Here is a 14,559-nt window from a genome sequence, read left to right as displayed (position 1 = left end):
CTAGATCCCGGGGGATTGGTGATGTTACCAGAGAGAAACAAACAGCAGTTGATAAGGGTTTTCAATACAAGTAAAAATGCTTTGATGTCAGATGATTTTCAAGAAGAGAAAGAAAGATGCAGATTTTAGCAAGAAAATATTGAAACAAAACTCAGATTGACCAAAGTTATGTCCAAGAAGGAAAGATGCAAGGAGATGCATAGGGGTAAAGCCACAGAGGATTAAAAATTCTTCACAAGACTTTTATTAGAATTCATGGTGATGACTTCAATTCATGGTGAAATTTCCTTACTCATATGAAATTTTTAATTAAACATTCTTAAAAAAAAATGCTAAATTTAGAAGACTATATTCTAAATATGATAAATTATTTAGAGCCCACTTTTGGGTAGATATTCTATATTTTATTAAATTTTCAAATAAATATTCCCCTTCTGCTTTGTAAACCATCTTTGTGTATTTTTATGACTTTTCTACTTTCTGTGGCCCTTCCACTCCTGTCAGTTCTTACTTTCAAAACTGTTATTAGTGTGCTGTTATTTACCCTTTCCTGACAGGGTGAAAAGCACTGTTAACTGACCATGAGTTTCAATGAATGTAGTATGGTAACAATTACAGTAATGAATAAACAACTGTACAGCTACAAACTGAATGCCAGCAGAATTAATCTGCATGAACCAACATTTAACACACCCTAGTGAAAATGATTCCCTTGTGTGATGCTTTATCCAATATAAGAGTTGTATCTAGGAGGTCAAAAGACATGCCCAAAGTAATTTACTCCACTTGGAACATAGTCATTGTCTCTATAATCCTAATCTTCCTTCTTTAACTGGAAAGGATGGAGCTGGTGAGAAGGGGCACCTGTGCACATAGTCTTGTTGCCCATCTGGCAAACACCACCATGCCATTCTAGATTTATTTCAAGCCTTTTGCATTCTACGGGGTCTTTCTGAACATTCTTCCCCTTGGTAGAACTTATATCTCCCTCCCTTCCAATCTGGAGAGAGCGAAACAGAGAATAAATCTAAACCACTCCATTCATTATTTTTTTATATTTTCCTTTCTTATTGAAGTATAATTGATTTAAAATATCGTGTTAGTTTCAGGTGTACAGCAAGGTGATTCAGATATATATATATATATATATATTTCATATTCCTTTCCAGTACAAGATACTGAATATAGTTCCCTGTGCTATGCAGTAATAAATCCTTGCTGTTTATCTATTTTATATATAGTAGTTTGTATCTGTTAATCCCACACACCTAATTTATCCCTCTCCACCCCCTTTCCCTTTTGATAACCATAAAATTGTTTTCTATGTCTGTGAGTCTATTTCTGTTTTGTCAATAGGTTCATTTGCATCATGTTTTTAGATTCCATATATGAGTGATATTGTATGTATTGTTCTTTCTCTTTCTGGCTTACCTCACTTGGTATGATGATCTCCAGGTCCATGCATGTGTTGCTGCAAATGTCAATGTTTCATTCTTTTTTAGAGCTGAGTATCCATTCATTATTAATTAATTAAATTACTTATTATAGTTATGTATAATTCTTAAATATAGATATATATTTTTTGATTCATTGGCAAAGTGAGACTCATTTTTCTGCTTTGCATTGTCATAACAATCAGTGTTGTATTTGGAAGGAATTCCTACTAGCAGTCATCAAAAATGGAACAGAATGTGACTGGACATTTAAACTTGTGAATAAGACACAATTAAATCAACATAAAATAGACCTAACCCTGAAGTTTAAAAATCAACTTTGCCTTAATCTCAAAGGAGTGTACATTGGTTTTGTTTTCTTGAAATCATTCAAAATTTCTACTAAGTATAGGAAGGGGGAAAGGAAAGCAACAATATCTTGAGAAATTATTTAATTTATTTATTATTTATTGAATGGATTCAAATCTTTTTTAAAAAAAAAATTCAAATGCTGAGCTGATTTTGAAAGGTAATCATCTTTCATGCTGGAAAAGTTTAAATTGCCAGTTTAAGCCTGTTGAAAATATTTTTATTGCATTCTTAGTAATTTCCCATGAAAGCATTTCTAAAGGCTCAGCAAAACATTTACAATTTTATAAAACCTTTTAAATTAATTTATAACTTAGCTATGAAGTTCTTTTTGGGAGACTCAAAACAGTGGGTGACCTTATATCCATAATGTGTATGCTTAAATGTTTTATTACAGCAGAGTAAATTAGGACAGAATTACTTAACTTTAGACATCAACATTTCATTTAACTGCAATCTGCTTGGTATTTTACTTAAACCAATTCAATTCCATTTTATCCAATTGCAAGGTCACTTTTATATGTTCTGACTCTTTTGTTTTATTTTTAACTGTCGAATGGCTTCGGGTCAGGAATATGAGAAAATACTGACCAAATTTAATCATTCTTTTAATGGGCGTTGTATCCCATCAGGTGTTTAAGAAGATCAGTGTTTTCTTGCAATCTTGAGGAGGGAGGTACAATGTGGACTCAATCTCGCTCCTCTTAGTCCACCTTTTTTTATCTCGGCTGTTACTATGACAACCAGCCACGTGCAGCGCCACGTGCAGGTGTAATCTGACAGCACATTGCTCCAGCCCAGCCAGGCCTGTCTTTTACTTTCTGTCCCAGAGCATCTATTTACACTTCCTTTCAGTTCTGTTTGTTTTCTAATAAATGCTTTAAGGGCTATATATTTTCCTCTGTGTAGCATTTCAATCACATTCACATGATGAACCAGGTCATGTTCTCATTGTTCATTTCTAATTAGAATTTAATTTTAGCTTTAATCTCCCAAGTTAACCCAAGGGTTACTTAGAGAAGTCTTCTTAATATCGAAATAAATATTTTACTTTATTGTCACAGGTTATTGCCTGAAATGTAGCCTGACTGATTTCTGATTTGGGGTCTTCATTAGATTTTCTTCATGTTACATATTCCATGGTCTTTTTTAAAAATGAAATTTCCATGGCTACCGAAAAATTTTTTTGTAACAAATGTTATATTGGACTTCTTTCTACCTCAGGTTTGGCTGAGTTAAAAAAAAATCAGTAGGAAAGTACTTTCACATTCTACTATGAGAGCAAAGGAGGGCCTTAAAGTCAACTTTGCAGTTTGCCCATCGACCACCTCCAGCCCACTCAGACTTCAGCCAGAGGGAGGCTAATGGAGTGCAGGGAAGGCTTTTTCTGGAGAGATTTGTTGTTGGATGCTGAGGACCACCCATTCCTTCACCTTAAGTCTTAAGTGTGGAAGAAATTATTCTGAGACCACTCGGACAGCTTGAATATGTGTCCCCTAGAATATCAGACACTCTTCTGAGAAATTGGAAGCATGCAAATCGTGCGTCTTCAGAGTGGACAGCTGCAGTGGATGGAAAAGCACATCCACTGACAAAGGACCAGAGATGTGCGTGTGTCAATGTCAGAGCGGCCTAAGACTGACTGAGCCTGTGGCAGTCACTCCACTGACTGTCATAACATGCGAGAACCTCATTACATTTCCTACAGGATTACAAACCTAAAGAGATTATGTGTAATACCGTCCAATCAATCCAGACTCAGTATTCCTAGTAATGCAAGTAGTTTACACATACTACTTTGGGGCAGTGGGAGCAGTTGCTCTCATCTCCAGGGCGGTGTCTTCTCTCCCCTGAGGCAGCCTTGGTCATCACTATGGTTGGACCCAGCACGGTGACTCTGGTCAGAATGGCATCCGGATATCTGGACGGAGTCTTCAGGAGAAGGGGGACCAGCGGAGCCATCAGGCCCCTGCAAGAGGTGAAAGGGGCTTTGCACTATGAAATCCTAGAGGGTTTCCCCAAAACATGACTGCGGGAATTCAGGATATGCCACCCTAAAATACGCCACTTTGCTGTGCTGATTATTTTGAGCTGCAGGCACTTGAAAAACAGCAGATGCAGAGAGAGGCTTTCTCTGAACTCCCTTTCGCTATCTAAAGACAGAGCTTCCCAAAGGAACTCATTTGTCATAGATCCCCTCTCAGAGCTTTCATCAACCAGGGGGGATTGACTGTTCTCACAGAAGATACTAGAAGTTGACACCACCCCCAGACAAACTTTGTCATGAACTATCACACCTCCCAAATATTCTTTCAAGGGGCCATTCATCTTTCCTAGCAATCATCTTCTCGCCCCTAAGAGGCCCACATCCCTCTCCTCCTTCCCTATTAAGATGGTATTTAAGTCAAAATTCTAAGCCACCTCCTTGGGTCACTCCTTTTTCCCTGGGTATCTCCCATGTGCATGTGAGAGGTACCTGTTAATAAACTTCCGTTTCTTTTCCCTCTGGTAATCTGTGCTTTACTACAGAAAGGCTCAGCCAAGAACTCAGAGGGTAGAGGGAACTTTATTTTTCCTTCCCAACCGATGTCAATAAAGTTTTATTGGAACACAGCCATGCCCATTCATTTCTATATTACTTTTTGGTTGCTTTCACATTACCACGGCAGAGTTGAGTTGAGTTGAGTGACAGAGACCACATGGTCCTCAAAGTCTAAAATATTTCCTATCTAGCCCTTTGCAGAAAATATTTGCTACTCTTGATTTTTATCTTTCTTGACTTTTAGTCACCTAGTCACTCGATTTCTCCTACTATGACTATAAAATGATCAGTTTCCCGGTGATTGAATTGGTTTTTACTTTGAAAACTTCCAAAGTTGTAGAGCAAAATTTCATGACTTTTGCATATTGTACTGGTTCATAACTTTGTCAGTACCCAATGTACCTCTTTTTCCCTTTTAATAAATTTCACCTTAAATTTCTTTTGTCCAATCTCAATATTAATATAACTGCTTTCTTTGAGTTAGCATTTGCTGAGTACTTAACTACAATCAATTATTTTTTTAGATGCTTATCCTTTAAAGAAGCTTATAACTACATTTTCTTAAACTTTTGACTTGGAGAATTTAATCTATTTTTTGTGAATTATAGTGCTTGATTTTTCCCTGCCATATCATTTTGTCTTATATTACCCATATTCTTCTTTCTTTTGCTGAGATTTCCTCGACTTCTTTCTTCTTTCATTTGAACATTATTTGCTGTTTTTTTCCCACTGTTGATGGGTTGAAATTGTAAACCCTATTTCTCTCTGCCTAGTGTATATCCTTAAAATCCTAATACACATATTTCAACTCATTTTCTACTGATATTTAGATTTAGCTATATCAGTTTATTCCCTACCATAAGATGAGAACCTTAACTACCTCTAGTCATCCTTCATATCTGTCACCACTGAGATGTAATAATTTGGACTATTATGAATAATATTATGAAAACATGATTTTTAAAGGGTAGCATAAATCATTTATTTCAATTATTCATTTTATGAAATTATTTTTCCTTTACTCTTTTTCCAACATTTTCCTTTTCCAGGGATATTACTTGATTTGCTAATGTACATTCTCAATTTTTGTCACAGTGTTCATGGTGATAAACTTTACGAGTTTCTGCATGTATGAAAAATGTTTATTTTGATCTTTCACTTGAGTGCCTCCCCAACTCAACCATGTTCCTTTAAACCTGTTAACTCCTCTGTAAACAGACTATTAAACTTTCATCAATGAAAAATTTAGGGTGTGCTGTTTTCTGCCAGAATCCTGAATGTGACAGCTTTTATATCTTGAAAACCAAAGCGATTATAATTCAAATCATCTTTCATTGTCATTTTAGTACATTGTCTGAACACTAATAAATGTCCCAAAACTATAGATATATATTACACACATGTACCCATGTGCATTCACACACCCGTATGTTTTACACACAGGCCAAAAAAAAAAGCTTTAGTACTTTTGTTGGTTGACAAAATTCTAACTAACCTAGGGAAGAAATTAACCATAAAAAAAGAGACCTAGATGAAGAAAATATAAAACTAAATAAATAAATAAGCAAACAGATTTTATTGATGGATGAGGAACATGGCTGAAAAAAACCAAAAACCACTCCTGGACAGTGTTATCAGTTAGGGTGCACTTGTTTGCAAACAGGAGAAAATGAAGCTCAAACTGGCCGCAATCATGCAGGCCACTGCTTCTCAGAATGTGGTCCATGAGCATGCTGCAATAGTGTCACCTGGGATCTTGTTACCAATGCAAATTCTCCAGACTTATCCCAGAACTGCTGAATCAGAATCTTGGGAGACGGGGCCAAGAATCCACATCTCAACAAGCCTTTTATGTGTCTCTTATTCATGCTGAAGTTTAAAAGCATCAAGTGAAGGAGATTTATTGGCTTATAAACTGGAAGTTTAGAGTTGGATTCTGTGGCTCAATGTATCTATTTTGCTTTTCTGTTCTGCCTTCAACTTGGCAGTTTCATCCTCATTCTGCTTCTTTGGGGGATCTCTCGGCACTGTCAACAATATCGGGGCAGTAGGCTTCCTGACTGACTTAAGCAAGAAAGAAAGAGTAGGTTACATATGGGAGCTCCATTATACAAGTAAGGAAAGTTCTTTCTCAAAAGCCCACAATCACTTTCTCCTTGTGCTTCATTGCCCAGTTTGGGTCACAAGACCGACCATAAACATGGGCCAGGAGGTGGGATGTTGCTGATTACTGTGTGTCATATGTCCAACCCAGAGACCCAGAGGGATTCAGCATTTTTCCAAGTTGATGAGATGCATGGCCGACACATGAATGCTTGAATTCAAGGAGTAATAAATGATGGAGACCAACCACGGAGTCATCTCAATATCATTAAAATGTCGAAATTCCAAATGATTATATAAAATTAATTTTAAAAGTCTATCAGAATCCCTACTAAAAAAGGGTAAAGTTACTTTAGAATTTTAATAGAAAATTGCCCAATATTCTTTAAAGCATATAACAAATAAAGGAGGACAACCCATCCAAAATTTAAAATATACTGCAAAGCTTTAGTAATCACTATTTTCCTATACCTAAGAAACCTATTGAAACAGGAAAGACAAACAGATTAATAGAATTGAATAAAAATCCAAAATGTACAAATGGGAACTTAATATTTAATAGAGGTGGTATTTCATTCCATTGTTAATTTAATAAATATGTTTGGCATTATTAGCTGCCCATCTCTATAAAAGCAGTTAGATCACTTTGTTACAACATTTACAAAAATAAATTCTAAGTGGATTAAAGATATAAACATAACAGACACATAATATTAGCAAAACAATTTGGAGACCATTTGTATAACTATGTGGTGGGGGAGTCTTCCAGAAGCAATAGAGGGAACATGACTGGGAAAGATTAAGAGATTTGATTACTAAGAAATTTAAACTTTCTATGTGGAAAAATATACTATAAACAAAGTTAAAGAACAGATTAGACTGAGAGAAAATATTTGTAATATATATAGCAATAACAAATAAGATGATCAGGACATTAAAAAAAACCCAGTAATAAAATTTGGCAGTGATATAAACCAGCAAGTCACAGAGGAGAAGCCAGTGGAAAACAGATACCAATATACAAAAAGATGTTTAACTTCGCCAGTAATCAGGAAAATGGAAATGGAAACAACAGTAACTTACCAGTTTTCTTAACCCATGAGGTTGGCAAAAATGTGTGTATGTATGTATGTTTAATATATAATGCTCAGTGCTGAGGAGAATGTGGGGAAATGGGAATTCTTATACCTGCTGGCAGAAGTGTGAAATACTATGACTCCTTTGGAGCAGATTTAGTAGTACCTATTAAAATTGAAGAAAAAATATATATACACATATATCCTTTAACCAAATAATATCAGTTTGGGGTATCTATCAAACAGAAATAAAACCACAGATACATAAGGAAATATGTTTATTGTAGCACTATATAAGTGGCAAAAATAAATCAGCGAACTATACTGTCAATTAAGAGGAGAAAGGTTGTATAAGTTAAGGTACACTCATGCTGTGAAATGTTACCCAACCATAAAAAAGGAATGAGCTTATTCATTATTCATTCAACAAACATTTGACATATACTTACAATGTTCATGTCCTGTTTTAAGTGTTGTCATTAAAGCAAGTTGTAAAGGAAAGTGTGTCTTTGGTGACTCATATACTTGTGAGGATGAAAAATAAAAAATAAATGAGATAATTTCAGAGAGCAATTACATACTAAGAATAAAATAAAACAAGTTGATATGATAGAAAATGATCGATAAGGAGGTAAAGAAAATGAGAAAGACAGCCTCGTGAAAATATTAGAAAAAAAATTTTAAGCCAAATGAACATCTTCCTTAGAGCCTTGTCAATGGATCCAGAGGGACATTTATATTATACTACAAAAGAAAAATTACTGAAAAATATGGCATGGTGCCATCCCATTTTTGTTTAAAAATAATTAAGAAAATCACTCTCCAGGTGAGTATGTGTATGTTTTTTTAAGTAAGCATATAGAAAACAGCAGAATACATCATGTTGGCACTTGCTAGCATAGGTGTTAGTATTGAGGTAGTGAGATATAAAAATAGTCAACTTTTTCTTTGTAGATGTTCATTTTTGCTCACAACAGCAGGCAGGTTTTGATTTTCTAGTTTGTGGAATACAAACTATAATCAAGATTTTCAAATTATTTAAAAAATTTTTAGTGTGTGCATCATTTCAACTTTGAGATTCTTTTTCTCGACAATTTCATGGATTATTTCCTCCCTTCCCATCATTCTATCCTCCAGTCCTTTATGGAACACTTGTAAATTAGTCAAGCAGTCTGGCTACTCTGAATCCCAATTAATTATTTCCAATTAATTACCTGAGATGCCACCAGGAAAGGAGGTCCCACCTCACTGATGTGTTGAATTTTAAAGCCTGAGCCACCTCCACCTCTACAGCTGTCTTGTAGAAATGTTTTTGTCTGTTGTTATTTTTCTACCTTCTATCTTTCAGAATTTTCCCTCAAAGTTTCCCCTCGTCAGTATCTTATATCTGTTCTTAAAGAATGTAAAAGTCTTGGTCATTTCAGGCTACTACGACAGAATATCATAGACTGACGACATAAACAACAAACATCTCTTTCTCACAGTCCTGGAGGCTGGGAAGTCCAAGATCCAGGTGCCAGCAGATTTGGTGTCTGGTGAGAGCTCACTTTTTGGCTTATGAATGGCTGTCTTCCTTTTCTTCCCCCCAAGTCAATAGAGCTTTGATTGAACCTTTAAAATATCACAAATGAACCTGAAGAATCGTCTGGCATCTTGCCGTTTCCATAGCCGGACAGCTTAGCTGTCATTCATCAGTCTGCTGAACGACTCCTTTTCCAGAGACACAGATACCACCCGAGAATTTTCTAATATCCTTGTTTTCCTTTATTATGGCTTGCTGAATCTAAGCAGCTGAATTTGATACATGTTCAATGTTGTTTCCTTCAAGAATTAATTCATCTTTCTGGGCTTGAGATATTGCACAATCGACGCCTGGCCTGATCTGAATTCTGCGGATGTATTTTTCATCCAAGAAGTTTCGGATTTCAACAAAAGACCCATTCTCCTGAATAATGATGGTGATGGGGAAGTGAGCCGACACCAACCTCATGTGAAACAGAAGCCCAGTGTAACACCCTTGATCATGTTCTGTACGTGATTCTTTTCCATTTCCTACCATTTGTCAGGCTAGAGCCTCTTCTTTTTCTTCCAAGGAGGCTGAGTTCTACACTGATGTGATTGAAGTCCCTCCACAGGGTGCCTCAGGGGCTCTTTACCATAACTGTGTGTCCTTCCAAAGTGATGTCGACACTTGCTGCATTGGGGACAGTCTGATTGCTGAGAATGGTCTTCATTCTCATGGTAGATGCAGCAAAGAAAGCGATAGCTGACTTCTTGATTCACCCTCACGTGACGGAGGTACAAGGGGGATCTCTGCCGTCCCTTTTATCAGGACACGAATCCCTTTCACAAGAACTCTACCCTCGAAACCTGATTACACCTCAATGACCCTATCTCTACTACCAACACTTTGGGGGTTAGGATTTCAACATATGAATGGAGGGGGAATAAACATTCAATCCATGACACTGAATAAATTTTGTTCTGGGGAAGGTGTGTGCTCAATTTATCATCTTTAGCCAACCACCTCTCCTTCTCTTCCTGCTGCCTTAGAGTTGACATGTCATCTTTGCAGAATAATTTAGGCTAAATGTAAGCCCTTGCAAAACCACATGTTTTTAGGACACAAATAACTCCTTCCATTTCATGAGTTCAGAATATTTATACCAATTCTCTGAGTTTCAGCCTATTATCATCTTTATTTTACAGTCTTTACCTTCCTCTCCATGCTACTGGTTTTGAAAGTAGGCAGCCGTGATTGCTGACTGCACAATTCCTACCGCTAGAGCATTGGACTTTCCTCCTCATTTCAACCAGAACCACTTAGATTTTATCCATTTTATACTGTATGCATCTGTTTAAGTTCCTGTCAAAAAAGAAAAGTGGGGGGTGGGGGTCGATTATTTTAAAAAGAGTTGGAACAGCATCTTAAGAAGGAAACCAAAAGCAGTTGGAATTCATGAGTTTATCTTTGGCTCTCTCCCAATATTTTTCTTGATCTTTTCTCATTTCCAATTCGCCTTAAGACCTGCCTTCCAGATGCCTAAAACTGCATGTGATCCTCAGATCCAAAACCCATTTAGACTCAACCTTCCAATCGTTATGTTCCTAACAATTCAATATTGCCTTTCCCTCTTTCCCTAATAAAAATGCAAATTCTCCTAGTGCACCAGATCTTATCAAGATGTTACAGAATCATCTGATTAAAAATTCACATGGACATATCAAAAGTGGATAGGAAGCCCCCAGGAAGCATGTTATATTTTATAATTGGATATTATCCTAACTTATTTCCTGGTGGTAGATATGCAGGCATGTCTGTGTCTGTGGGATCCATTTCTCTCTCTCCCTTAGTCTGCTCAGAGATGTGATATATTCTTCCAATTGAAAGAATAGGACATATAACACTGCAAACCCTTCTACATGTCAAACTTAAGGATTCTCAAATTAGAAGGGAAGTGATGAATTTTCCACTGGCCTGTGACTAAATGAGAAAAATAAGGCCACTATTGTTCATTTGCATAAAGCCAAATTAATTCAGTATGCAGAACAATAATTTGTTCTGTGAATTTTGTCCTTTTTTTGTGAAATGATTATTGTAGCAAAAAGTAGTTTTATTATGAGTATCCTGATCTTGGCAAAGGACTTCCTGTTGTAAAACTTCCAATTAAAAAAAATCATACAGTGCCAAGGCCTTGCAACACAACATATTTTGAGCTTTTGAGGAGGAATGACTTTGTCTTATTCTGCACTCTGTCCCCTGCACAGCGAAGTGTCTATCATATTAGAGTGTCCACTGTATGGAGAATTGAATCATGAGATATATACGCAATAAGCCACGCCTTTCGATGCTGTCAAGAGTTTATGCTGTACTTGCTCCATATCAGCAGAAATCCTATCAAAATTCTACTACTCCTGCACTACTACTGCACTACTGTTTTTTCCAGTTAGGATTTCGGTGGGGGTTTATGCACTCAGTCCCAGAGAATCAGCAAGATAGTCTAAGGTTTCTACCTCCCCACTTCTCCGTATCTTCCTTTCTAGAAAACAATCCCTTAAGGCGTGTTGAAAACTTTCTCCTGTTTTTCTAAAACAGATCTCCAGCCATCGAAATTGTGTGTCCTCCTCTTCTAGCTGATCAGTTTCTTATCTGTCTTTATATGTAAATTGTGCTAAACTGAACTAAGACAAGGAGGTCTAGTTTAGAATTCCTGTGCTCATTAGTCACATCCCATAGTGTTGGAAATGCTTTTAGGAAGTGTTTTCCAGTCCTGGAAAAGTTGAAAGTGTACCGTATGTCTTGTTCACAGTGATTCTTCTCCCCCTGGGAAACTTAGTAAATGACCTCTAGAAATATTTGCAAAACATATCTTCGTGCTTTATTAGGCTTTTGTGTTTTCTCAAATTTAATAAATACACACATATAATTTAACTTTTGCAAGTTGAGATTTTTTTTGACTGTCCCCTCTGAAAGAAAACTTTATTCCTTCAATGAGAATCCTGATACCATGATGTACATACCTTTCTCCTTTGGGATCATTTTAAGTACTTGCTTTTTCTCCATTTCAGCTAACTGTATCCAGCAACAGTGACACAAAAAAATTCTTACTTCAGGATCCCCTTTAATCTTGTTCTTTCTCTTTCACCCTCTGCTCAGGCTGTTCACCGCCTCCTCCCGGTGGAAACAAGACTTTCTTCCTCCCAGATCCCCAAATTCCACCCATGGAAGTACATGGTGGTGATTATGCTTAATGTAGACTGTCATTTAAGAGAAAGTGGACAGAATAAGACTGTGGGTATTAAAACAGTGGCACACATATCTCGTTTCTTTATACCCATGCATAAATGAATGGCAAAGATATTTAGCATAAGTCAACATTGGTGAGTAAAATGTTGAAGGTTCAAACATGTCTTTTTTATCGGTTACATTTAGATAAAAATGATTATATACAAATTTCTGCTATTAGTATAGTTGGCCTTTGATTATTAATGACAAAAAGGGCAAGACTATAGCATGGATGGCCGTGGGAAACCATGGTGCATCAGTGCCCATAAAATACAGGCAAAAGACCTTGAGAGTTGGGACCTTGAGGTCAGTTGCCCTTCAGTCTCAAAGGACCCACCACTGTATGGACCCAAGTTATGTATCAGACTCTTCGTTGCTCCCGTGCCATTGCATGTGCTGGCTTTGAAATTATTGATAATCTCTAGGACCCTATTATATTTTGTCTTTTGTGTTCCTAGATCATGAAGATATAGTTTAGATTTATTCCCCAATAGAAATGTCTATGCTATCATAAACATTTGTAGCTGGCAGTGTACCTTCAGGGCCTCATTTTAAACGTGTGTTTTCATTCTGTCTGGTATATATTCTCTGCTCATTAAGCACGTTTACCAGTATTTATGTGTATGTGTGAACTGCTTGATAAATATTTCCTATCTTCAACTTCTGAAGTCTTACTGATGGCTTTTTAGTGACACCTGTGCTTGCACCATCAAAAAAAACTTAATAAGACTCCTCTGTACACATTGTGTTAAGAACATTCAAAGTTATGAAAACCTGGCACATTGAGATAAGTAATGAAGATAATAAGTAATTCTACACTCATGAGAATATCATGCTTTCCCTTTGTCTTGCTTTAGCAATGTGTTGTTTACTGCTTCCAATTTCCAAAAACTGAACTTTCTTCTTGAGTAAAAAATGTTAGAGGATAATTTTCTAACCAAAAGTTGAAATCATGATTCCCATATGATATAAAATGAATATATGTATTCCTTCTCGAGATCATTTCAAATAACCTAGAGCCATAGTATATTGAACAGTCACAAGATTAACTTCTTTCTGGAAGCTATCATGAGGAATCTCAGATTGGATTTTGATTTTCAAGGCTTCTATTATTTTTTATCCCTCAGATAGGAAATCAGCCAAAACAAAACAAAACAGAACAGACCATCTCTTTACACCAGATTTCACCTGCTGTATCTCGACACTTGGATGGATTTTCCTCCTCTTAAAGACCAAATGTCCTTAGGTTTCTTGGCATTGCCACCTGTAAGGCTGAGGCTGCATAGCCAGGTGCCAGGGCAGTTTCTCTGAGAAGATTTAGTAGGCATCAGCTTCATAGGTAAAATCAACCACAGTTCCTTAACAGTGACTTGTCATGCCTGATTAAATGAGCATTATCTTCTTCTGTAATGGACACAGTTGCATCATCAACTTTTCTAATTGTACGTTGGTAGAAATAAGGACAGATTCTTCCTGAGTCCACATAAATAACTGAATTAACGTGAAAAGTCAGAACACTTAACTTCTGGAAGGATCAACGGAAATCAGGTAATATTTTTAAATATTCCATTTCAGTTTACAAAAGCAGTCTATCACATTGTCATGTCTCACTGGATTTGGGGTTAGAAGTCTCATGAAACTGTTTTCCTCTTGACTCATCCCAGGGGGAAAGTTGCCTAGTGATGTCACCAGAAGCCTTTACCCAGGAGTCTCTTTGAATGGTCAATAGTGTGCAGTGCCCGATACAGCCCTTTTCCACGGTGTTCAGACACACTCTTTGTTTGCTGAAGACAAAAGCTCTGGTACCTTATAGAAGGGTCATCACACAGCATCAGGGTGAAACAAAGACTATAGATGATAGAGACTTAATGGCTGTTGTTGATTTCTTACTGAAATTTTTTAAATGAAAAAAGATAGATGAGAGTTCATAATCACAATCTGTCAATGACCAACAATGTTAGTTATTTCTCTGACACACAAAACATGATAATAAAATTGTTCTACATACAATTCTAGACAAACTATCTCTAGGGATAACTGATTAAGCCCATTTTGAGAAAGTCAGTGAACGTTGCGTGTCATTTATAAAAAAAAAGATAAGCATAATTTTTATAGAGAATAATCCTGAGACATTACATATATAATCTACAAAGAATACATCTAGAATATGAAGAGGTTTAGTAAGTAAAGAGTAAGGCCTAGACATATGTATTTTTATAAAACTGTAAGTCTGACATATATCCTCAATTA

At 36.4% G+C, this 14,559-nt stretch overlaps 1 pseudogene; it reads right to left on the bottom strand.

Annotated features, from left to right (window-relative positions):
- Window positions 1-9,207: 9,207 nt before the first annotated feature.
- Window positions 9,208-9,776, bottom strand: LOC106728647 (annotated as a pseudogene).
- Between the last annotated feature and the right edge of the window lie 4,783 nt (window positions 9,777-14,559).

Source organism: Camelus ferus, chromosome 1 (genome assembly GCF_009834535.1).
Source record: "Camelus ferus isolate YT-003-E chromosome 1, BCGSAC_Cfer_1.0, whole genome shotgun sequence".
Taxonomy (NCBI): domain Eukaryota; kingdom Metazoa; phylum Chordata; class Mammalia; order Artiodactyla; family Camelidae; genus Camelus; species Camelus ferus.
This window is presented reverse-complemented; position numbering and strand designations above follow the sequence as displayed.